Source organism: Phocoena sinus, chromosome 10 (genome assembly GCF_008692025.1).
Source record: "Phocoena sinus isolate mPhoSin1 chromosome 10, mPhoSin1.pri, whole genome shotgun sequence".
NCBI lineage: Eukaryota > Metazoa > Chordata > Mammalia > Artiodactyla > Phocoenidae > Phocoena > Phocoena sinus.
In genome coordinates this window covers 56,552,544-56,576,328 of record NC_045772.1, presented here as the reverse complement: position 1 = coordinate 56,576,328, position 23,785 = coordinate 56,552,544, and the positions used below count along the sequence as shown (strand labels likewise).

The window sequence follows — 23,785 nt, the reverse complement described above, 5'->3', positions numbered from 1 at the left end:
CAAACACCTCCAGTGAAAAAAGGCCCAGCACTTTGCCTGCAAGCTCAAATGAGACTCTTCTCTTCTCCCTGCCTTCGGCCAGGTTCCTCGCCTTTTGCATGGCTTTCCTCACCCCTAGGTTGCACCACTCCCTGCGGTATCTAAACAGAGCTACCACACACCTGGCTCCTAGGTTAGGTGCCAAAGTACTTCGGGTAAAGCGTGTTCCAACTGATCTGGAGCAACAGTTCTACCAGACTTGTGTCTTTCTCTCAGGGTCAAAACTAAAATCCGAAGTGGAGCGCCCCGAGCCACAGAGAGAGCGTCTACAGCGTTGACAGTGGCCTGGAGCATGCTCAGTCCGCCTGGAGTCACTGGGCGGCGGCCGGCCCCCACTCGCGGCCCCCGGACTCAGGCGGAGCCGCGGGAGCTCGCGGCCACCCTCCTCCTCCCCGCACCCCCCTCCCCCGTCCCCCCGCCCTCCGCCTCCCCCCGCGGCGCGGCGCGCGCTCCCGGGCATCCACAAGGGAGCTCAGCCGCTTCGCCTGCCCTCCCCGCCGCCTCCACCTCCTCCTCTTCCACCTCCTCCGACTGAGGCGGGCGAGGACTCGTCCGGGGACGTAAATAAATAAATAATTCCATTCACCCGGTGACAGCGAGGCGAACCGGCGGAGGCCGGCGGGGGACGGATCGCTGCAGCGCCCACCCTGTGCCGGAGACCAGGTAAAGTAAGTTACACCCCGGGAGGAAAGGAGCAGAGGACTGGGCGCCAGCGGAGAGGAAGGCGAGCGCTCATCCGTCACTCGAGCTGCCCGGGGAACCGCACGCGTGTGTGTAAATAATGGCCAACGTGTGACACGCACGCCAAAGCCGTTAGCCGGCGAGCCCTTATATAGACAAAATTCTCCCAGGCTGCTGCCGGAGGATAATTCGCGTCACAGGAGCGCGGACCTCAGCCGGGTGCAGCCCCGGGACGCGCGCGTGCGCGCGTCGGAGAGGGGGGCCAGAGGGGTCCGGGGCGGAGAGCGCTCCGTGCGCCCGCGTGCTTCCGGCCAGGCGACGCCAAAGCTCCGAGCTTCTGCGCAGAGGCTCTGCCGGCGCGGTGCTCCCCCCATCCTTACCCCACGAGTCCCTCCGGCAGGTTCCCGCCTGGCGTGTGCCGCTTGCGCTTCTCAGCAGCATCCCGCCCCTGGCCCGCCAGCACCCCGGGGTGGCCTCGGCCGCAGGAACTGGGGATGGGGGGTTGGTGAGAGTGTGTGTACGGAGCATCTTCTCTTTTAGCAGATGGTGGGGGGGCTCGGAGAGGCTGGAAGGAGAGGACGCAATACCAGGGGGTTCGAGTTTTGTTCTTTTTCGGTCCACAGGTAGCGTGGCGGGGGCGAAGCCAGTCGGGGGCAGAAAAGGAGTGTGACTTGACGAGGGCGGAGGAGGGCCTGCGCCTCCCGGGCTCACGCTGGGTTTCCTGCGTGAGCTGCTGCGCCGCGCTGGGGTTGCCAGGCCCGGCCAGGTAGCGCGGGAGGCTGGCGAGGTTCCTCTTTCGGGCGGATGCTGCTTGGCAGCTGCTCCCTCCACCCCCATTTTCTCCCTTACTTCCGCGAAACGGGATTGCAGACTGCCTTGGCAGGGCTGGGGAGGGAATTTTGTGGTCTACGTCAGGGATGTTAAAATTACACACACACACACACACACACACACACACACACACACGGGAGAGGAAATGTGCGGTTTCCCTCTGCCTCTCCTTCCTGAAATAGTACTTAGTGGGGTAGTAGTACGAAAGCTAATATTTCGTGTCCTCCTTTCTTGGGTCTGTTAAGGGACGCAGCAGAGGAATAAAACCACGGGCACTGGTGAGGGTGATGTGAAAAAGCCTGGAAACAGTGGGCACTAGGTGCCGTTTACTGGCACCTCATGCTTTATGACTAAATCCAAACTGGGAACTCGGGAGGGCTGCAAACTTTCAACAGACACGTCGGCTTGAATGTGCTGTGTCATTGAAACCTCAAGAACTACGTGTGCATTTGGGGGAGAGTGGCTGAAAAATCAGAGCTGGGTGGTGGCTGCGGAGAATGATGAGGGTTGAACAAGGTGACCCTTATTTGGCCCTGGTGAGGCAATCCTAGCTCCACTTTCTGCCTCTGACCACAGTGCATTTGAAGCAGTCTAAGTCAGCTGGCCTGAATGATCTCAGGAAAAGGGAAGGATTACCGTAAGCAACTCAGTGTGTTGCATAACAATTCATAAAGTCAGAAATTAGTTTTTGCAAAATTCATAGCAACAGTTTGCAATTAAGTACTGCTCCCCCCACCCCCGCCCGGACTGTTTTAATAATGGTAAGCGATCTGAAATTTTAACACCTTTTCCCCAGTGTCCTAGTTAGTTCACCTTCCTTTAAATGCTCAGTTTATTTCTAGACATGCATTTACTCTTCTATAATATCTGGCTGATATCTTTGGCCTTGAGCCCTCCTGAAGGGAAAGAGGGCAAAGAGACTTGAAGAAATATACTTTATCCAGAGTTATATTCCTGGTTCATGTATCTAAAGTAAAAGAAGTCTCCTGCAATTGCTTTTCATTCTGTATTCATTTATCAAACATGTTTTTGAGACATTCACATGGGAAAAGGTAATTAACTTTAGAGTTAGACCTAGATTTCAAGCTCAGTTCCGCACTTTTGTAAAATTGGGTAATTATTTAACAATCTCATCGTCAGTTTTTCTTATTCATAAAATGGGATTCGTGGTATCCACCCTGAAGTGCTATGGTGAGGAATAAAGTATACGGAAAACACCTAATTAATAAACTAGCTATTTCTGAACCCCTAAAATCACCCCAGACACTGTACTGTGGTTCCCAAGATGAAGGAGGTTGGAATTCTGCTCTCCAAAAACTCAACGTCTAGTCATCTAGGATAATCTTCCTCCCGTCCTCTTTGCCATCAGTCAGTTTCCTCTCAGTGGAAGAAGCATATATCTCAAATAATTGGAAAGGGATGTAGCAATTTCAAGAAATTAAGATGTGCTAAAAGGCAAATTTGAGAAGGGTACCTTGCCTCAGAAACCTGTCTGTTCAGCCCCATCCATTTGCCCATTGAGAGTGACCCAGTATAAACAGGTAATGGAGGATTTTCTCTTGTTATGAGGGCAGGACATCCCTTCCCCGAAGAAGGTCTTTGCTAATGAATTGATTTCCATTTTTTTGAGAGACTGAGCAGCAAGTTTTTTCTGCACTTTGGACAGACTAATCCACTCACTCTGAGAAGCCCAAGAGTATAGTAACTATAACAACATCTCTGTAATGCTGCCATGTTCTGGGCACTGTGCTACCACTGTCTATTAACTCCTTTTATCTCCTTAACAATCCTGAGGTAGGTCTGTCAATATCCACATTTATAGAAGAGCAATTGAGGTACAGAGAGTTAAGAAATTTGCTCAATTTGCACAGCTAGCAAGTGGTTGAGTTGGGGCAAGCACCCAGGCAGGCTGTCTGATTTTAACCACTGAGTAGTACGGCTTATGCTGCACGAAGCTGAACGAGGGCAGGGACTTTGTCTGTCGTGTTCTCTCTTCTCAGTGCAGTGCCTGGCAGGTGATAGTCCTGAACAGCTGCTTATAGAAAAAATGAAGCACGGAGGGACAGGAGGAGAAACAAACAAGGGAAGAGTGAGCCTCCTTTCCTGCCTACAACTCTAAATCTGGCAGGGAATCCCTCACGGACTTTGCCTGGGGGACAGGATAGTTGAGGATCTTTTGAAGAGTTGTTTGCCTTGTCCCACATTATTTATTCTGTGTAAGCACATGCATAGAAATAATTCATGGTAGCTAGTGTCAGGTATTAAATGTTTGGCATTAAGGCTACTAGGTTGTTATAAGGTTCACTGGCTTGTTTTTCTTAACAGATTTTTGGGAACCTTTTGAAGAGCCAAGTTTCTCAATAGATGGCATGATAGTGCTGGATTGCATAATAAGCCACTGAATGGACTCTCATTGTCTGAGAGGTCATCCTTGTTTGTTCGAGGCTTTCTCAACTATTTGGATCAAAGTGTGCAGGAAATGTGTTGGGAAACGACTGCACACTAAGTCTCAGTGTGTAATAGAATTTTTTTTTTAACTGACGGAGCAAGCTTCGTTTTCTCAGTTGGTCCCTTAAATGGTGAATCCAGGGTCCTAATCTACCTACTTGGAAGATCCAGTAGTTTTTATTAATCTTTATTGAAATCCCAAATAAGTTCTTGAAAATTTTACAGGGCATTTGGGTGACAACTACAAAATGCTGGTGTAAAGATATTGTTGTTAAAAATTTTGTACACTTAGGATAGCCCCACGAAAAAATGACATACTGTGTGGTTCAGATATCTGAACTGGTGATTACTGTTTGGTAATATTTGGCATTAAAACAGAAACTTTCAATGGAATATATCTAGAATGGGTGGTAGCACAGAGAAATATTTGTTTAAATAAATAAAGATCTGTACAAAACGTTGGTATTTTTAAAAAGCAGTTAAATTAAACATTGGCTGTTTTCTCACCTAATAACACAATGAAATGTATTCTTATTAATCATGCACACCCCTAAACAGATTCTGATTAGAGCTAATACGTAGAAGAGTTATAGATTATAAGAAGCTGCCCTACTAAATAATTTACTTGAAGACCTATTTCTTTTGGAACTAGATTAGATATGAATAAACAGTAAAACTAAAAGGCATGTATTTGCTTGAAAAGTTTCTAAGGGATGAGCTGTATTAATGATATTTGCCTGTTTTTGAAACTGATTCTCCAAAATTTCAGAATCTGAAGTTCTATCAGTTTTTCTCAAATATACAAAAGGTGCATTCAGTGATAAACAGCATTATGTGACAGTGTTTCTAAACAGGTGACACTATTGGCATTTTGGGCAGGGCTCCTCTACATGGATTAGCAATGCCTCTTCTATTGCAGGACATTTAGTGTGTATGGCCCTTGTCCTCCGTATGCTGATAGAGTCCCCTCAGTCATAATTACTGAAAATGTCCCCCGAAATACCTTTTGGAAGAATAGTACTAGATGGGATTGAAAACTATTGGCCAATAAGATCAAATTGAGAGTGTTTAAGGAGATTATCCTTGAAATGCATGTACCTTCCAATAAGAAATTCTTTTGTTTTTTCTTCAAAGGATAAAAAGAGTAATCTCCTGTGAAACTACTTTGATTTAAAGGAGTGAGTCCTTCCCCCTGAAGTATATTAAGTATTAATATTTCAGAATCAGGTTATAATTGGCCTCTGAGGGTCCAAATCTTCATTCGCTTCACACTGTCAACAGCCTCTGGTAACGCTGGCACCTGCTGCTTCTTAAACTCTTCTCTTCTGCGTGCTTTTTGTGCCCCTCTTACTTCTCTGACTGCTCATTGGTGGCTTCTTCGGCTTTCCTTTCATCTCCTGCTCACTCAAGTATGTGTTCCTCAATTTCCGTTTGAGTTCTTCCCTTATCTGTATTTGATCCATTGGCAAAGCTCATCCTCTCTTGGCCTGTGTTTTGACCTCAGTAGGAGTAACGCCCAAGTCATTATCTTCAGCCCTGACTTTCACATAGCTCCGGGCAGCCCTTTCCAAGTACCTGCTGGACGGGTTACCTCTTCTGTGCTTCTGACACGGCTAACACCCTGTGGACTCTTCTGAACACTGTCTTTCCTTTCCAATGAAAGCCCCTGTTGCTTTCATTGGTATTAACATTCTCTTCTAGAAGCTTTTGAGACCCTCAACACCCCCAGCCTTACGTCTTACAGTCAGGTGCTAAGACCTGACATCCAAAATGCTTCTTTCACCAGTTTCCTCTTTTCTGATGCTGCCACAGAGTTCAGGCACATTTGACATACTACCTAGAGTCATGTCCTAGTCTCTTAGCGGGTCTCCTCATTTCTAGTCTCTCACTGTACCAGTTAATTCTGTATGTACCACGAGATACTCTTACTGAAATACACCTCCTTTTCCTATTTGTTAATAGCACTTTGTGACTCCCATTACCTAGGTCTAAGGACCAACGTTTCAAGCTCTGTAATTCCAAAAAGTTTTTCTAGGCTCGTCTCCCACTGCCACCATCCTCGAGTCAAATTGAACTGTCCCCTGTGCCTCATTTATCTTCATTCTATTTCCTGACACCACACCTTTGGTCTTGCTGTCCTTTCACCTTAAAATGTTCTAACCTCCTGCTATTTTCATGTCTAGCTTCAACCTTCAAAGCTGAGCTTAAACACCACATTCAGATTTCCTCCGAAGCCTCTGGATAGGTAGAAGGAGCTTTTCTAAAATTTCGGTAACATTGCATTGTAATCTGTCTTGTGTGTTTTAAACATTGTATTATAGTTGCATATAGATTTGTATATCTTTGGCTTCCCTATATACTACAAATTTCTGGGTATTGGGAAAAATAACATATCCATATTTACATATCCTTTAGCACTTTGGTGGATTACGGAGTTACGTGGGACTTAGAGGACATTGGTTTCTGCTTTTCTTTATTGTTTCTTCAGCATTTTCAATATACCACCATCTATTTTTATTTTAAGTATGTTCACTGAGGCAGCCTGTTCTTTTAGAGACAGTTCCAGTTGTGACTGCATTCTTCTTCTACCTAGGACCCTTACACAGCTTTCCAGGGCCACATGAAATAAATCTTGCTCTGGGTTGATTGAGAGCCTGTACCTATGTGGTGACAGCTCACATTCTTACGTTTTCTCTCTGAATTTAACATATTCCGTTTTTCTACCTGTTCTTTACAGGACCTGGTGAAGCTATTTTTTTAAGGCCATTGTGTTTCTGGAAGCATTCAAGTTTAGGAAAGTCCATATATGTACAAAAGAGTTCAAGGATGAAAATGGTTGCTTATAAATATAAATGTTTGAACCCTTGTTCATGAGCCCATTGGTCATCAATATTATCTCTTTTCAGATGAAGTCAGAAGGTGGGAAGTAAAGGCATATAGAGGGATCCACTTTTGGAAGAACACACTGTTACCTCAGGGCTGAACATTTTCTTTCCGTGGCCCTCAGTGTAGTGAATGAATGAATAAACCACCGAAAGGAAGGAAAGAAGGAAAATTCACTTTAAATTTTGGTTACAATTAGATATTAGCCCCTCAGTTAAGTTATTTACCTTTGTAGATTAATGCCGTAAGAGGTAAAGCACCTAAGATGCTGTGTGTGTGTGTGTGTGTGTGTGTTTGTGAGTGTGTGTGTAATAAGTGAGTTTAGAGACCAAAGATGTGGCTATTAGGTAAAGCTATAGAGATCACTTTGAGTAAAAATAGCTTGACTTTATCAAACACTTCTATGTGTCAGGCATCATTTTACATATTCATTTTACACATTTTAACTCATTTAATCCTCCAAACCTTATGAGGAAGCATTGTTTTGACCCTCATTTTACAGATGAGGGAATTAGGGCAAGAGGTTAAGTATCTTGCCCAAGGTGTGTACATCTTGTCAGTGGAGGGATCTGGATTTGAATCTATTAACCACAATACACCTTCTCAATATTAGTATTTTAAAATATGCAGTTCTGCAGTAGATTTTAAGAGATTCTAGAGGAAGGAAGTTTGAGAAATGTTAAAAAAAAAAAAACTAGTCAAGGAAAACGAGTCTTGATCTGTTAAAACACAGAGTCAGCAGAATGATAAGACTTCCTTACTGTTTAAAGGAAGTATCTGGAACCAAACTAAGATGCTTAGAAAAAATAATGACCTCTTATCGCGCTTAGAAAAAATGATGACCTCTTATCGCTTGTGGACTCAGGGAGGCTGGGGAACCATTAGGGACTGAAGAAACAGTAAGTCCCGGATGCTATCCCTTTAGCACAGGTAGCAAGATGATAGGGGTGGAGTGGGCATGGGGTGGCAAGTCTCCTGTGGACACCCCAGGCTGTGGGCACCAGTGGGTACATGAACAGAGTAGTGTCTAGAGAATTCCCATGGATGTATAGATGTCAGATCTGCAGTGAAGTGGGCTTTTGAATAAAGCCTATGACGTATTTCAAGCCAGACAATGTAATCCTTTAATAACAACTATTTATTCATCCACTGCGCTCCCAGACACCGTTTTAGATGTTAGAGATGGCAAACAGGTAAGCTCCTTTTAGTCTTGAGTCCCACAAATAAAGGAACATATTCTCAAAACAAGGCTAAGCGATTTATGTCCTTCAGTCAGCTTTTTGTAGACCTCCGATGTCTCGTCTTCACTCTGTAGTTTGTCTCAGTCTGTGGTTCTCTCTTTTCTCTGTTTGCTTTTTTCTCCATCACAGTGTCACGTGGTGGATCAGAGGCTTTGTGGTTAGATAGACCTTGATGGAACTTTGACTTAGCCACATCTCAGCTGTTTAACTAAAATCAAGATATGTGAACCTTCAGAGCCCCAGTTTCCTCATTTTAAAAAATGGAAACAATAAAACCTATATCACAGGATTGTTGCTGGAGAGTAAATAAATAATGCAGGTAACTTATAAATGGTAATCATAATCATTTTCCTTTTATCTCTACCAGTATTTTTGGTGCATCTTGAGGCAGGGCCTCTTTATTTTTGAGGAATTCTCTTCTGTGCACAGGTATTTATGAATTATAATATTACTGTTCAGAGCCTGAGCCAAGTAGGAGATTCATAAAACAACAACAACTCATTGACTTTACAGTTATGTGGGTCTTTCCCATATAGACAAAGCTCTGGTTTTTGGTACATATAGGAAGACAACTCAACACTGATATTGATGCTGCAAAAATATTTCAGTGCTAAATTTTTCACTTAAACACAACGTTAGTAACATCAATTGGGACTGTATCCCAAGGGAATTTTAAGATGGAAATTTCTTACTTTCCACTTAGAAGTAGCAGTGCACATAAGCACATTTAAAAGCTATGACAAAGAGAAAATAGTCATTCTATTATCACGACTTAGAGACATTTATTCATATTAAGATGCAAACTTATGGCAACGTAATTATTGATACCATGTAAGTGCTTCTTATGTGTCTGATCTTTTAAAAATAGAATTTCTATTCCTCATTATTACCAAGTAAGATATATTATATTCATTTACAGGTAGAATAAAGACTCAGCAAGATGAGGCTGCCCATTAGAGAACCCTAAGAGTCAATGTCTCAGTAGATGTTTCAATGTAGGTAGGACGCTAATGGCAACTAGATCTTACTCCCAAATCTTAAAATCAGTTTAAATCAGTAAATAATTAAGTATTGCTCCATGAAGTAATATGCACAGAGACCTGAAAAGATCATGTATAAGACATCTTTCCTGACCCCCCTGAGGAGACTCTAATTTCAGAGACATCCTCTATGTGTGTACAGTTAAAGGTACAATCCAGAGTAGGACTGAGTGTCAAAATAAAATGATAAAGCAGTGATTGTCTACGGCAGAGGTTGACAAAGTATAAATAACCCTTGGGCCACATCTAGCCTGCTACCTGTTTTCATAAGTAAAGTTTTTCTGGAATATAGCCACACCCATTTGTTTCTGTATTTTCTGTAGCTGATTGCCTGCTGCAGACAGAGTTGAATAGTTGTGACTAAGTCTGCAAATCCTAAAATATTTACTATCTTTCAGTTTAGAGAAAAATACTTGTTGACCCCTGCTCTAGGAGTCCAGAAGAAGGAGACTTTACTATGTAACGGAGCAATCAAAGAAGGCTTTAATGAAAGAAGTGGAAATGTTTTTAGAGCTGAGAGATGAATAGTCTTTAAGTGAAACGAGGAGATGGTCATTATAAGTGCCCCAAAACTCGAGAGTAAAAGCAAAAAAAACGCATGGATAAATACAAAAGTCTGCTGAAGTATAAGGATTATATTTCTGTATATAATTCATATAATACTCATTTATCTTTGAGTATACTTTTTGTAAGTATTCATCTAGAACTGTGATTCTTAAACTTGATGGGACATTTGAATCAATTGGTAAAAAATAAGATATATTTTTTTACTCATTGATCTGTGATACTGAACTGTGGAAAATCACTAATCTAGAATACTTATTCATTTGCTATTTTCTGTTGAGGACAGAGAATATTTTTTTCTCAAATGGTATCTCTTCCTCCTTAAAGTACATGCATGCTGGACATACATTAATAATTTTGCTAATCACTAGTTATAATAAAAATAATACTAGCTATTGAGCACACAGCTAAGTGCCAGCACTATGCCAAGAGCTTTTTATACCTTCTCACATTAAAAATTTACAGTAGCCCAATGAGGTAGATGTTATTATTCCCATTTTGCAGAAGAGAATACTAAGAATAGATGGAACAAGTGATTAATTGCCTTTATACTACAGTAGTAGTAAATAGACCCTCTTTATCTAATATCACCAAGAAATTGACTTTTTTAAAAAGAGAAACTTTTTTTTTAAGTGTATTTTTTAAAAATTTATTTATTTATTTTGGTCTGTATTGGGTATTCGTTGCTGCGCGCAGGCTTTCTCTGGTTGCGGTGAGCAGGGTCTACTCTTCGTTGCGGTGCGCAGGCTTCTCATTGTGGTGGCTTCTCTTGTTGCTGAGCACGGGCTCTAGGCGCGCGGGCTTTAGTAGTTGTGGCACGCAGGTTCAGTAGATGTGTCTCACGGGCTCTGGAGCGCAGGCTCAGTAGTTGTGGCTCACGGGCTTAGTTGCTTTGCAGCATGTGGGATGTTCCTGGACCCGGGCTCGAACCTTGCATTGGCAGGCAGATTCTTAACCACTGCGCCACCAGGGAAGTCCCTAAAAAGAGAGACTTTTGGAGGTAGGGCATAGTTAGGAATGGGCTTTCAGAAATTTAAAAAAAGTGAATTTGCCAATTTGTTCTATTATGTGACTTCTTTTCTTTTAAAACCATTGTGCCATATTTTTATAAAAGTTGAGTCTACTTTCACTACAAATTATTCTACAAATTTTTATTGAACATACTGATGTTTTTTTGGACTGGAACTTTCTGTACCCTTTCTGTTTCTCTTGTTTCTGTCACTTTCTGTCCATAGATCTTAACCTTGTCTCTTAAGGTTCAGTTATTTGTAATGTCCTTCCTTTCTTCCTTCTTTTTCTGTAGTATCCCTTCCTAATATCATATAGATTCCAGTTACTTATTGCCTGGTGTCTTCAATGTAGCAATAAAATGCTTGAATGCATTTTCCTAAAGCCATGGCCTCTTTCAGAAGAAAAACAAAGAATCGATGCAACTAAATACCCGTTTCTTTTTCTGAACTTAAAAAGTGGCAGGTACTGCAGGAATATTTGCATATCACTAATTGGTATGACAACATAATAAGTAGATAGGAAAAGGTGAATGATTCAGAAGGAACCTCAGGGAATATAAGAAAATGTAAGTCCATCCCCTGTGGACCACATTAGCATCTCTGTGGGGAGTCACCTGGCCGCTGTGTCCCGGGGAGAACATTAATTACACTCAGTAATGGCCTGCTACTGGAGGATTTACAGATGTCAGATCTCAAGCTCATCTAAAAATTATTTCCCTTTTTATCGTTAATTTTCTTAGTAATATGTGCTGTAATTTAAGGGAAAGAAAGCACTTCAATGAGGAAGCATGCAAATTTTTATTGCTTTAAGTTTATTTTTCTCAATAACAGATATATTACTCTATTAAGCTATCTGGGCCCATTATCTACATTTATTTTCAAATATTCCAAAAAAAGGGCCTATGCACTTCTATAGCTGTATCACCAAATTAAGAATCTTATTTTAAATGCTTAGAAACCTAATTATTACTGTTCATTGGGTTACTTCAGTACTGATGATCAAAATTATTATGCATATTTGACCTATAACTTTCACTTCAGAGTGAACGTTCCATCCAACTTTTTTAGTCTATAATCTATTTTAAATTATTTCACATTTTATTAGAACTCTTATTTTACTAGCTTTTGTCTTGAAGCAGTACTACTAATGTCTCCTCAGCTATACATTCAGATATTGAGTTGTGGTCTATAAAATCTAAATTTAAAAATGTAATTTTTTGCTATTCTCTTGGTGTCCAAAGGATTTACACACTCAGATTTTTGGGATTGGGAAAGGGAAAAGAGAAGACACATATCATACTTGGTGCTGGCTGTGTGCCAGAGATAAAGCTGCGGGCACTTTACATGTATCATCTCACATAATCCAGAAAGTCATTGTCTGACCAGCAGCCCTATAATATGGGCATCTGGCATTGTTATCACTAATTTAGAATGAATTGAAGTATCTGATATCTCAAGTAGGTTAGGTCACAAAGCTCTTTTCAAAATCCACATTTTTCCCTATGTTCCATGTAGTTGTCCCAGGTAGGAGTAGATTCCTCCATCTTTGCACAAACATTTTATAGAAAAGGGAAACTGTAGGGAAGATAAATACTTAGGATTCTGTCCTTCTGAATTGTGCTACTTTTTAAGAGTCATGCTTTTAAGTATCAAAATCGCACCTGGAAGTCTTTCACAAAAAAAACAAATGACAAAATTAAAAGGACAAGACAAATGTTGGCAAAATTGTATTTTGTCCCTCTTCCACATTGTCTCAGTCTGTTTGGGCTGGTATGACAAAATACCACAGACTGGGTAGCTTATAAACAACAGAAATTTGTTTCTCAGCGTTCTGGAAGCTGGAAGTCAGAGGTCAGGGTGCCAGCGTGGTCGGTTGAGGGCCTGCTTCTGGGTTGCAGACTTTTAGTTGTGTCCTGGCATGGTGGAAGGGACTCTGGAGCTCTGTGGGGTCTGTATAAGAGTACTAATCCCATTCATGAGAGCTCCATCCTCATGACCTAAGCACCTTACAAAGGCCTTACCTCCTGAAACCATCACACTGGGCATTAAGATTTGATCATGAGTTTATGGGGACGCAAGCATTCAGACCATAGCACACATACGTAATCCTTCTTTCAAAAATGTCAGCTCCATGAACTGTGTATACTGGGACTGATGTTAGTACCAAGAAATCGAGTAGGCATGGATAACACTATTGAATTAAGGCTAAATAAATTGGGATCCGAATATTGTTTTACTTTTTTTCTAGTACTTGATTATGCTTTTTTAAACAGGTACATTCAGCTCCAATTATACCTTAATAAGAAAAGCAATTCATGACACATTAAAAAAAAATCTTAGTAATAATTGGTTCATTAAAGTACTGTAACTTCATTATAACTTGAAATTCAGTGTAAGAGTTCCTCTTACACAGAGTCCATTTCAAAAGCCCATTTCAAAAGGATGTTTCAGAAGGAAGTCCCCCACTATAAGCAATTTAGCTCTTTACCTTAGCCTTGTTATAGGAACGGGAGCATTCAGCTGTAGCACCTTGAAGATGGTGCTGTAATGAAATCCTAGCATCATTGTTTTGAAATGTATTCCTTTTGTAGCAGAACAACTTCAAAATATATGATTGAGGTACTACATGTTTTAAAATGTGAGGCAGTTGAATTGAACGCTATGCCTTGTTTATCCAGTGTCTGATACACTTAAAATGTGAATGGGACTTTTCTTTACAGTTGAAAAGAGAATATAATTGGTTCATTGCAATTAAAATGTCCCTTCCTTGACTCCAAAAAGATATCCAATCAAGGAGGTGTGGGAAAATTTATCAGGTATTATTACCATCTACTGAATAGTATTTTATAGGACAGAGTTGATGGGGAAAACAGGAGATGCTCTGATGTTAATTGAACACTTGTATGGACTGTTTAAGAGCACAGACAACCTATGTCTTAGACAATCTATAGCATTTAAGTTGTAGTTTACCAAAATCAAGAGTCTAAGGCCAATAATTCAAACAAAGAGAAATTATGCAACTAAGGTATTCCTGTATGCATAGGGCCTCTTCCACAAAGGTGGAACTAGAGATTCAAGTTGAAAACATACAGGATTATGATCAATAATCCTATTAATAATTATTAATTAATCCTGAACACAAATATAATATCCCCAAATAGTCTATTGGGGTTAGAAAAGTTTCTACATGGACTGTTTTAGCTCCTGAGAAGGGCCATCTTTTGTAATCAAATCATTAATGATTTCAAAGGAAGTGGTTCTGATATGCTCTTTATGTTATTAAAAGGCATCAGAATAATATAATGTAGTTGAAGTGCCATGATTTTTTTAAATTGAAATACAGTATAGTTGATATACAATGTTGTGTTAGCTTTCAGGTGTACAGCAAAGTGATTCAGTTATATACATATATATATATATATATATATATATATTCTTTTGCAGATTCTTTCCATCATAGCTTATTATAAGATATTGAGTGTAGTTCCCTGTGCTATACAGTAGGTTCTTGTTGTTTAAATATTTTATGTATAGCAGTGTGTATCTATTAATCCCAAACTCCTAATTTATCACCCCTCCCCCTATGATAACTATAAGTTTGTTTTCTATGTCTGTGAGTCTGCTTCTGTTTTGTAAATAAGTTCATTTGTATCATTTTTTTAGATTCCACATATAAGTGATATATATTTGTCTTTTTTAAAAAATAAATTTATTTATTTATTTGTTTATTTTTGACTGCATTGGGTCTTTGTTGCTGCGTGTGGGCTTTCTCTAGTTGTAGCAAGCGGGGGCTACTCTTCTTTGTGGTACTCAGGCTTCTCATTGTGGTGGCGTCTCTTGTTGCGGAGCACGGGCTCCAGGCATGTGGGCTTCAGTAATTGTGGCTCGCGGGCTCTGGAGCACAGGCTCTGTAGTTGTGGCGCACAGACTTAGTTGCTCCGTGGCATGTGGGATCTTCCTTGACCAAGGCTTGAACCCATGTCCCCTGCATTGGCAGGCGGATTCTTAACCACTGCACCAACAAGGAAGCCCCCATATATTTGTCTTTCTCTGACTTACTTCACTTAGTATGATAATCTCTAGGCTCATTTTTTAACTTTATCTCATTAGAGAATCAAACATTGTTTTAAAAAATTGTATATTGAGGAAACTTGCACAAGCCTCATAGATAGCCTCATCCACCAGAGGGCAGACAGAAGAAGCAAAAAAACTACAATCCTCCAGCCTGTGGAACAAAAACCACATTCACAGAAAGATAGACAACATGAAAAGGGAGAGGACTATGTACCAGATGAAGGAACAAGATAAAACCCCAGAAAAACAACTAAATGAAGTGGAGATAGGAAACCTTCCAGAAAAAGAATTCAGAATAATGATAGTTTAGATGATCCAGGACCTCGGAAAAACAATGGAGGCAAAGATTGAGAAGATGTAAGAAATGTTTAACAAAGACCTAGAAGAATGAAAGAACAAACAGAGGTGAACAACACGATAACTGAAATGAAAAATACACTAGAAGGGATCAATAGCAGAATAACTGAGGCAGAAGAATGGATAAGTGATCTGGAAGACAGAATGGTGGAATTCACTGCTGCAGAACAGAATAAAGAAAAAGAGAATGAAAAGAAATGAAGACAGCCTAAGAGACCTCTGGGACAACCTTAAATGCAACAACATTCACGTTATAGGGGTTCCAGAAGGAGAAGAGAGAGAGAAAGGACCTGAGAAAATATTTGAAGACATTATAGTCGAAAACTTCCCTAACATAGGAAAGGAAATAGTCACCCAAGTCCAGGAAACGCACAGAGTCCCATACAGGATAAATCCAAGGAAAAACACACCGAGACACACAGTAATCAAATTGGCAAAAAATAAAGACAAAAATCATTGAAAGCAGCAAGGGAAAAATGACAGATAACATACAAGGGAACTCCCGTAAGGTTAACAGCTGATTTCTCAGCAGAAACTCTACAAGCCAGAAGGGAGTGGCATGATATACTTAAAGTGATGAAAGGGAAGAACCGAAAACCAAGATTACTCTACCTGGCAAGGATCTCATTCAGATTCGATGTAGAAATCAAAAGCTTTACAGACAAGCAAAAGCTAAGAGAATTCAGCACCACCAAACCAGCTCTACAACAGATGTAAAAGGAACTTCTCTAAGAGGGAAACACAAGAAAAGAAAAGGACCTACAAAAACAAACGCAAAACAATTAAGAAAATGGTAATAGGAACATACATATTGATGATTACCTTAAACGTGAATGGATTAAATGCTCCAACCAAAAGACAAAGGCTTGCTGAATGGATACAACAACAAGACCCATATATATGCTGTCTACAAGAGACCCACTTCAGACCTAGGGACACATTCAGACTGAAAGTGAAGGGATGGAAAAAGATATTCCATGCAAATGGAAATCAAAAGCTGGAGTACCAATACTCATATCAGATAAAATAGACTTTAAAATAGAGAATGTTGCAAGAGACAAGGAAGGACACTACATAATGATTAAGGGATCAATCCAAGAAGAAGATATAACAATTATAAATATATATGCACCCAACATAGGAGCACCCCAATACATACGGCAACTGCTAACAGCTATAAAAGAGGAAATCGACAGTAACACAATAATAGTGGGGGACTTTAACACCTCACTTACACCGATGGACAGATCATCCAAACAGAAAATTAATAAGGAAACACAAGCCAAAATGACACAATAGACCAAGTAGATTTAATTGATATTTATAGGACATTCCATCCAAAAACAGCAGATTACACTTTCTTCTCAAGTGCGCATGGAACATTCTCCACGATAGATCACATCTTGGGTTACAAATCAAGCCTCAGTAAATTTAGGAATATTGAAATCATATCAAGCATCTTTTCTGACCACAACGCTATGAGATTAGAAATCAATTACAGGGAAAAAAACATAAAAAACACAAAAACATGGAGGGTAAACAGTACCTTACTAAATAACCAAGAGATCACTGAAGAAATCCAAGAGGAAATCAAAAAATACCTAGAGACAAATGGTAATGAAAACACGATGATCCAAAACCTACAGGATGCAGCTAAAGCAATTCTAAGAGGGAAGTTTATAGCTATACAAGCCTACCTCAAGAAACAAGAAAAATCTCAAATGAACAATCTAACCCTACACCTAAAGGAACTAGAGAAGGAAGAACAAACAAACCCCAAAGTTAGCACAAGGAAAGAAATCATAAAGATCAGAGCAGAAATAAATGAAATAGAAACAAAGAAAACAATAGCAAAGATCAATAAAAGTAAAAGCTGGTTCTTTGAGAAGATAAACAAAATTGTTAAACCATTAGCCAGACTCATCAAGAAAAAGAGGGAGAGGACGCAAATCAATAAAATTAGAAATGAAAAAGGAGAAGTTACAACAGACACCACAGAACTACAAAGCATCCTAAGAGACTACTACAAGCAACTCTATGCCAATAAAATGGACAACCTGGAAGAAATGGACAAATTCGTAGAAAGGTATAACCTTCCAAGACTAAACCAGGAAGAAATAGAAAATATGAACAGACCAATCACAAGTAATGGAATTGAAACTGTGATTAAAAATCTTCCAACAAACAAAAGTCCAGGACCAGATGGCTTCACAGGTAAATTCTATCAAACATTTAGAGAAGAACTAACACCCATCCTTCTCAAACTCTTCCCATAAATTGCAGAGGAAGGAACTCTCCCAAACTCATTCTATGAGGCCACCATCACCCTGATACCAAAACCAGACAGAGATACTACAAAAACAGAAAATTGCAGACCAGTATCACTGATGAATATAGATGCAAAAATCCTCAACAAAATACTAGCAAACAGAATCCAACAACACATTAAAAGGATCATACACCATGATCAAGTGGGATTTATCCCAGGGATGCAAGGATTCTTCAGTATATTCAAATCAATCAATGTGATACACCATATTAACAAATGGAAGAATAAAAACCATATGATCATCTCAATAGATGCAGAAAAAGCTTATGACAAAATTCAACACCTATTTATGATAAAAACTCTCCAGAAAGTGGGCATAGAGGGAACCTACCTCAACATAATAAAGGCCATATATGACAAACCCACCGCAAACATCATTCTCAATGGTGAAAAACTGAAAGCATTTCCTCTGAGATTAGGAATAGGACAAGGATGTCCACTCTTGCCACTATTATTCAACATAGTTTTGGAGTCCTACCCATGGTAATCAGAGAAGAAATAGAAATAAAAGTATTCCAAATTGGAAGAAAAGTAAAAGTGTCACTATTTGCAAATGACATGATACTGTACATAGATAATCCTAAAGATGTCACCAGAAAACTGCTAGAGCTAATCAGTGAATTTGGTAAAGTTGCAGGATACAAAATTAATGCACAGAAATCTCTTGCATTCCTATACACTAAAGATGAAAAATCTGAAAGAGAAATTAAGGAAACACTCCCATTTACCACTGCAACAAAAAGAATAAAATATCTAGGAATAAACCTACCTAGGGAGACAAAAGACCTGTATGCAGAAAACTGTAAGACACTGTTGAAAGAAATTAAAGATGATACCAACAGATGGAGAGATATACCACGTTCTTGGATTGGAAGAATCAATATTGTGAAAATGACAATACCACCCAAAGCAATCTACAGATTCAGTGCAATCCCTATCAATTTACCAATGGCATTTTTTACAGAACTAGGACAAAAAATCTTAAAATTTGCATGGAGACACAAAAGACCCCAAATAGCCAAAGCAGTCTTGAGGGAAAATAAACGGAGCTTGAGGAATCAGACTTCCTGACTTCAGACTATAGTACAAAGCTACAGTAATCAAGACAACATGGTACTGGCACAAAAACAGAAATATAGATCAGTGGAACAGGATAGAAAGCCCAGAGATAAACCCATGCATGTATGGTCAACTAAACTATGACAGAGGAGGCAAGGATATACAATGGAGAAAAGACAGTCTTTTCAATAAGTGGTGCTGGGGAAACTGGACAGCTACATGTGAAAGAATGAAATTGGAACACTCCCTAACACCATACACAAAAATAAACTTAAAATGGATTAGAGACCTAAATGTAAGACCAGGCACTATAAAACTCTTAGAGGAAAACATGGGAAGAACACTCTTTGACATAAATCACAGCAAGATCTTTTTTGATCCACCTCCTAGAGTAATAGAAATAAAAACAAAAATAAACAAATGGGACCTAATGAAACTTAAAAGCTTTTGCACAGCAAAGGAAACTAGAAACAAGACGAAAAGACAACCCTCAGAATGGGAGAAAATATTTGCAAACGAATCAACGGAGAAAGGATTAATCTCCAAAATACATAAACAGCTCACGCAGCTCAATATTAAAAAAACAACCCAATCCAAAAATGGGCAGAAGACCTAAATAGACATCTCTCCAAAGAAGACATACAGATGGCCAAGAAGCACATGAAAAGCTGCTCAACATTACTAATTATTAGAGAAATGCAAATCAAAACTACAATGAGGTATCACCTCATACCAGTTAGAATGGGCATCATCTGAAAATCTACAAACAACAAATGCTGGAGGGGGTGTGGAGAAAAGGGAACCCTCTTGCACTGTTGGTGGGAATGTAAATTGATACAGCCACTATGGAGAACAGTATGGAGGTTCCTTAAAGAACTAAAAATAGAATTACCATATGACCCAGCAATGCCACTGCTGGGCATATACCCAGAGAAAACAGTAATTCAAAAAGGCACATGCACCCCATTGTTCATTGTGGCACTATTTACAATAGGCAGGTCATGGAAGCAACTTAAATGCCCATCGACAGACGAATGGATAAAGAAGTCGTGGTACGTATATACAATGGAATATTACTCAGCCATAAAAAGGAACAAAATTGGGTCATTTGTAGAGATGTGGATGAATCTACAGACTGTCATACAGAGTGAAGTAAGTCAGAAAGAGAAAAACAAATATCGCATATTAACGCATATATGTGGAACCTAGAAAAATGGTACAGATGAACCGGTTTGCAGGCCAGAAATTGAGACACAGATGCAGAGAACAAACGTATGGACACCAAGGGGGAAAAGCAGCGGCAGGTGGTGGTGGTGGTGGTGTGATGAATTGGGCGGTTGTGATTGACATGTATACACTGATGTGTATAAAATGGATGACTAATACGAACCTGCTGTATAAAAAAATAAACAAAATAAAATTGTATATTATTTGCCTATTCAGACATCTCCTTTCTACATTCCTAGGAATTCTCTCAAATCCCTAGAAGTCTGAAAATAAAAACATACACGACCTCATAATTTCTCAATTTGACAATGTGATTTTTGTTTCCAATATGTCAGTGATCACTAATAAATACTTTCTTTTCCTTCGCTTGACATTGACTTTTATCTTTTTTTATTTTCCCCCCCACCGTCTCCTCTAGCAGTAGTTTCCTGATAGGATTGAAAAGAGGTATGTGGATAGAAGTGTGTGCCAAGAATGGCAAGAATTCAGATGCTGCATTTGTTGCCTCTGTGAAACGGGTGCACCGTGTAGTCACATAATTGCGCCGATAATAATACCAGCAAAGTGACCAGGCATTCTTATCTTTAGTGACTGTTCCTGTTCTCAGAGTGTCATAGATGCTGTTGCCATTGCCCCAGAAATCTGCCTTTGGCATGTTGCTGAAACAGTGTCCTAAGCAACATAAAGACACTTGTGCCGCTGACATTTGTGTTTTCTGAACACATAAGATGTTGATTTTTCTGTGAACTTTAAAGTGCTGGAGAGTCTAAAAAGATGCGCCTCTTGGAGCCTGCTTGTTGCCTCATTCTGGACCCAGGCCTCGCTCCTGCCTCGTGACTTGACTTTGTTGGATCTTGGCATTGACCCTGGCCAGCACCTAGTGACGGTGCCCTGAAATGCCCTTTGGTTTTACTGGAAGGGGAAACTACAAATAATAGTCGTGGGAACCTAACAGTTGCCAGAAGCCAGACTGACAAAACCATAAGGACCATGCAACAGCATGATGCCTAAAGTAACTGGCTTTTAGCTTTACCACCCTGGGCCTGTAACCTTTAGCTATAAATACATAGAGTAGGGATTTCATTGTACAGCATTTTACTTGTCAGAGAACAGAGTCGGAAGCACTTATTAAAGTATTTACTGAAGGTGGGAAGCACTCTGATAGTACCTAAATAACATCTTTCTATGGGAATTCTCTTGTTTGCCTCTGACCAAACCATTTGATCATTTACTTTGAACAAAACTAAAAAAATTAGATGGCATCAATAATCATTTGTCATGCAATTCAGATATTCTGGGTAGAGCACTAAAAGTGTCGAATTTGTATTTATCCTCTATAAGTAAGCTCTTGGTTTTTCCTGAGCTTATTTTAAATTTTGATAGATATTTTAGTTTTTTAATGAAAAAAATTCCAAAGATTTTTTTTTCATAAATACAAAAAAGAAATATTGTGAGTTGATTTTAAAGTTATCTTATTTGCCTTTTATTGTGTAAAAATTACCGTTATCTTCTTAAGACTCTGCTTGATCCTGTTCTTTAGTTACTTAAGTTGTCTCAAGTCAACTGTTAATAAGGGTAAAAAATAATGTTCAGTAGACTGAGGAAGGGGAACTGGGTCACTTTTATTCTGGAGAAAAGTATAGTCCATAGAAATTAAAGGAATTTCAGCATTTACAGAATAAGCCCATTACATGAGGAGAGCTAAGCTACATGTAATGTATTTCCATATTCCTGTAACGTTCATTATTTAAAAGGTAACTAGAACTCACTTCTATTATTACACTTAATAGCATATTTTCTAGCATCATTACCCAGTTAAAAGTTATATTCTGCCTGGGAATTTACCTAAAATCAGTGAGATTTTGTAGATTTTAATTGTTATATGTTTTGGCATAAATGTATTCTTTGGAGAGGTGGCTGGCTAACTTTATTAAATAATTAATTTGATTTTTTTTCTACTGCATAGTATTTTGAGTTAATAAGTAGGGTGAATGAAATCAGTTTTTTTTTTTTTTAGGATTATTAGTAGGCCCTCTTCTCCGTAAAGAATGAAATAAAAAATTTAATCTGCGTATGTTCTTGCTCTATTCTACAAGTCTTTAGTCATGTGAATGTATCACCTAAATTAGTGCACATTCATAAGATTTATAAAATGGTTTATTCTTATTCAATATATATACACTTCTCATCCATCATTATTAATGTACTCATAAAATGCTACTTGGCTTTGGACAGGCACTAGCCTCCAAACTATAGTTTGTTCAGGGAATGCCTAAATTCAGAATTTTCCAAACTTATTTAATTACAGATGCCATTTTTGAACAGAATTTCAAAGCGTTGGAATTCAATGGAACACCACTGAGAAAATATTGCCTTGAGGAAAAGACCTATGTGTTTAAACAAAATAGAATTTTGAAAGTATTATTCATAAAGTCATGCCTGTGCCTGAAGAGTAACTGAATTTGGATTTCGTTTTCATAGTTCAAACATGTGATATATTCTCAGGTGTTTTACAGTGCATATCAAAGTAGGTAGCCCACTGTCCCTGTTTTCATAATAACACCACCAACATCAAAATCACACGGGTTGGGCTTCCCTGGTGGTGCAGTGGTTAAGAATCCACCTGCCAATGCAGGGGACACGGGTTCAAGCCCTGGTCCAGGAAGATCCCACATGCCGCGGAACAGCTATGCCCATGCGCCACAACTACTGAGCCTGTGCTCTAGCGCCTGTGAGCCACAACTACTGAAGCCCGCGTGCCTAGAGTCCGTGCTCCGCAGCAAGAGAAACCACCGCAATGAGAAGCTGGCGCACCGCAATGAAGAGAAGCCCCCGCTCTCCGCAACTAGAGAAAACCTGCACAGCAATGAAGACCCAATGCAGCCAAAAATAAAAATAAATTAAATAAATTTATTTTAAAAAAATCATATGGGTTACTAAAATTTTTATATTAATATAATAATAATAAAAGCAAAATAATGTATGGAATTATTGAGGTGGGGAATTAATTGTTGAAACCCGGGGTCTGGCCTAATCTACTCAAAATAATTTAACTATAACTTCATTATTAGGGAGCTAAATGAACACTTCTCATGTGAGGTCACTATGGTTACTTTGTTTATTATTCATACAGTCACTCTGCCTTCCCAAACCTTGAGGTTTTAATCATTAGAAAAACATTTATTTTACTAGCATCTGGTTCCCTTATTTCTATGGATTGCCACATCATACATAGAGGCATTCTAAAATTTTGAACGCCTTTGCTAAAAGCTCTTAAATGAAATATAGCTTTATTTTACTATTGTTAAGTAACTGACCAAATTTTGTGCAATCCTTGAGGGTTTTTTTTTCTTTTTTTGCTTCACAGGAAGCAAAGACATTTACTGTGTATTGCAGAAATATTATGAAAAAAAATATTGGAACCATTCCCTGACATCTGTAACCCGTTTTATCTTTCATTTTACATCTATAGCATTATAGCTTGTGGCCATGTCACTGAGTTGCTTAATTATCAATACCATTTATATGCTCATCTGCTAAATAGACTTCATAGATTTCTTTAAACACACAACTCAGCATCCCTAGATCATTTATCTCACCATATTCTAAAGCTTTATTCCATATATTACATACTCAAACATTTGTTAAACCACATGGCTAACCAACATAGATTGCTATGTTATTTTATACAATAGATTTAAAAATACAGGTGCTTAGTATGTTTTTGCTAATTGTGTTTCCATGTAAGCTTATTCCATCTTTTCTAGCATGACTGAGACGAATGAAATTAAAAATATTGCTGTACTCAATAATGGGGTTAAAAGATGAATAAAAGTCACCTGCATTCAAGCCCAAGAACAAGGCTTCCTAGATTTTGACTAATGTTTGCCAGTCTATGAAAACAGCACACTGGACTTTCCTTCCACATTTCCTGTACCCTTCAAGGAAGGGTGAAAATAAAGATTATGCAAAAACTAATTCTTTGAAAGTAGAACATTCCCC

The 23,785-nt window shown here is 39.3% G+C and overlaps 1 protein-coding gene across 9 annotated transcripts in view; it reads left to right on the top strand.

The window, feature by feature from the left end:
- The first annotated feature begins 386 nt into the window (after window positions 1-386).
- Window positions 387-23,785, top strand: part of SLC16A7 (solute carrier family 16 member 7) — a 174,581-nt gene continuing 151,182 nt past the window's right edge. For 5 of the 9 annotated variants that reach the window (XM_032644561.1, XM_032644563.1, XM_032644558.1 and 2 more), the window contains exon 1: window positions 499-702. The gene's annotated coding sequence lies outside the window, so the exon portion shown is untranslated. Of the gene's footprint in view, window positions 708-23,785 lie in introns of all 9 variants that reach the window. The other 4 variants (XM_032644562.1, XM_032644553.1, XM_032644559.1 and 1 more) reach the window with 3 other exon arrangements.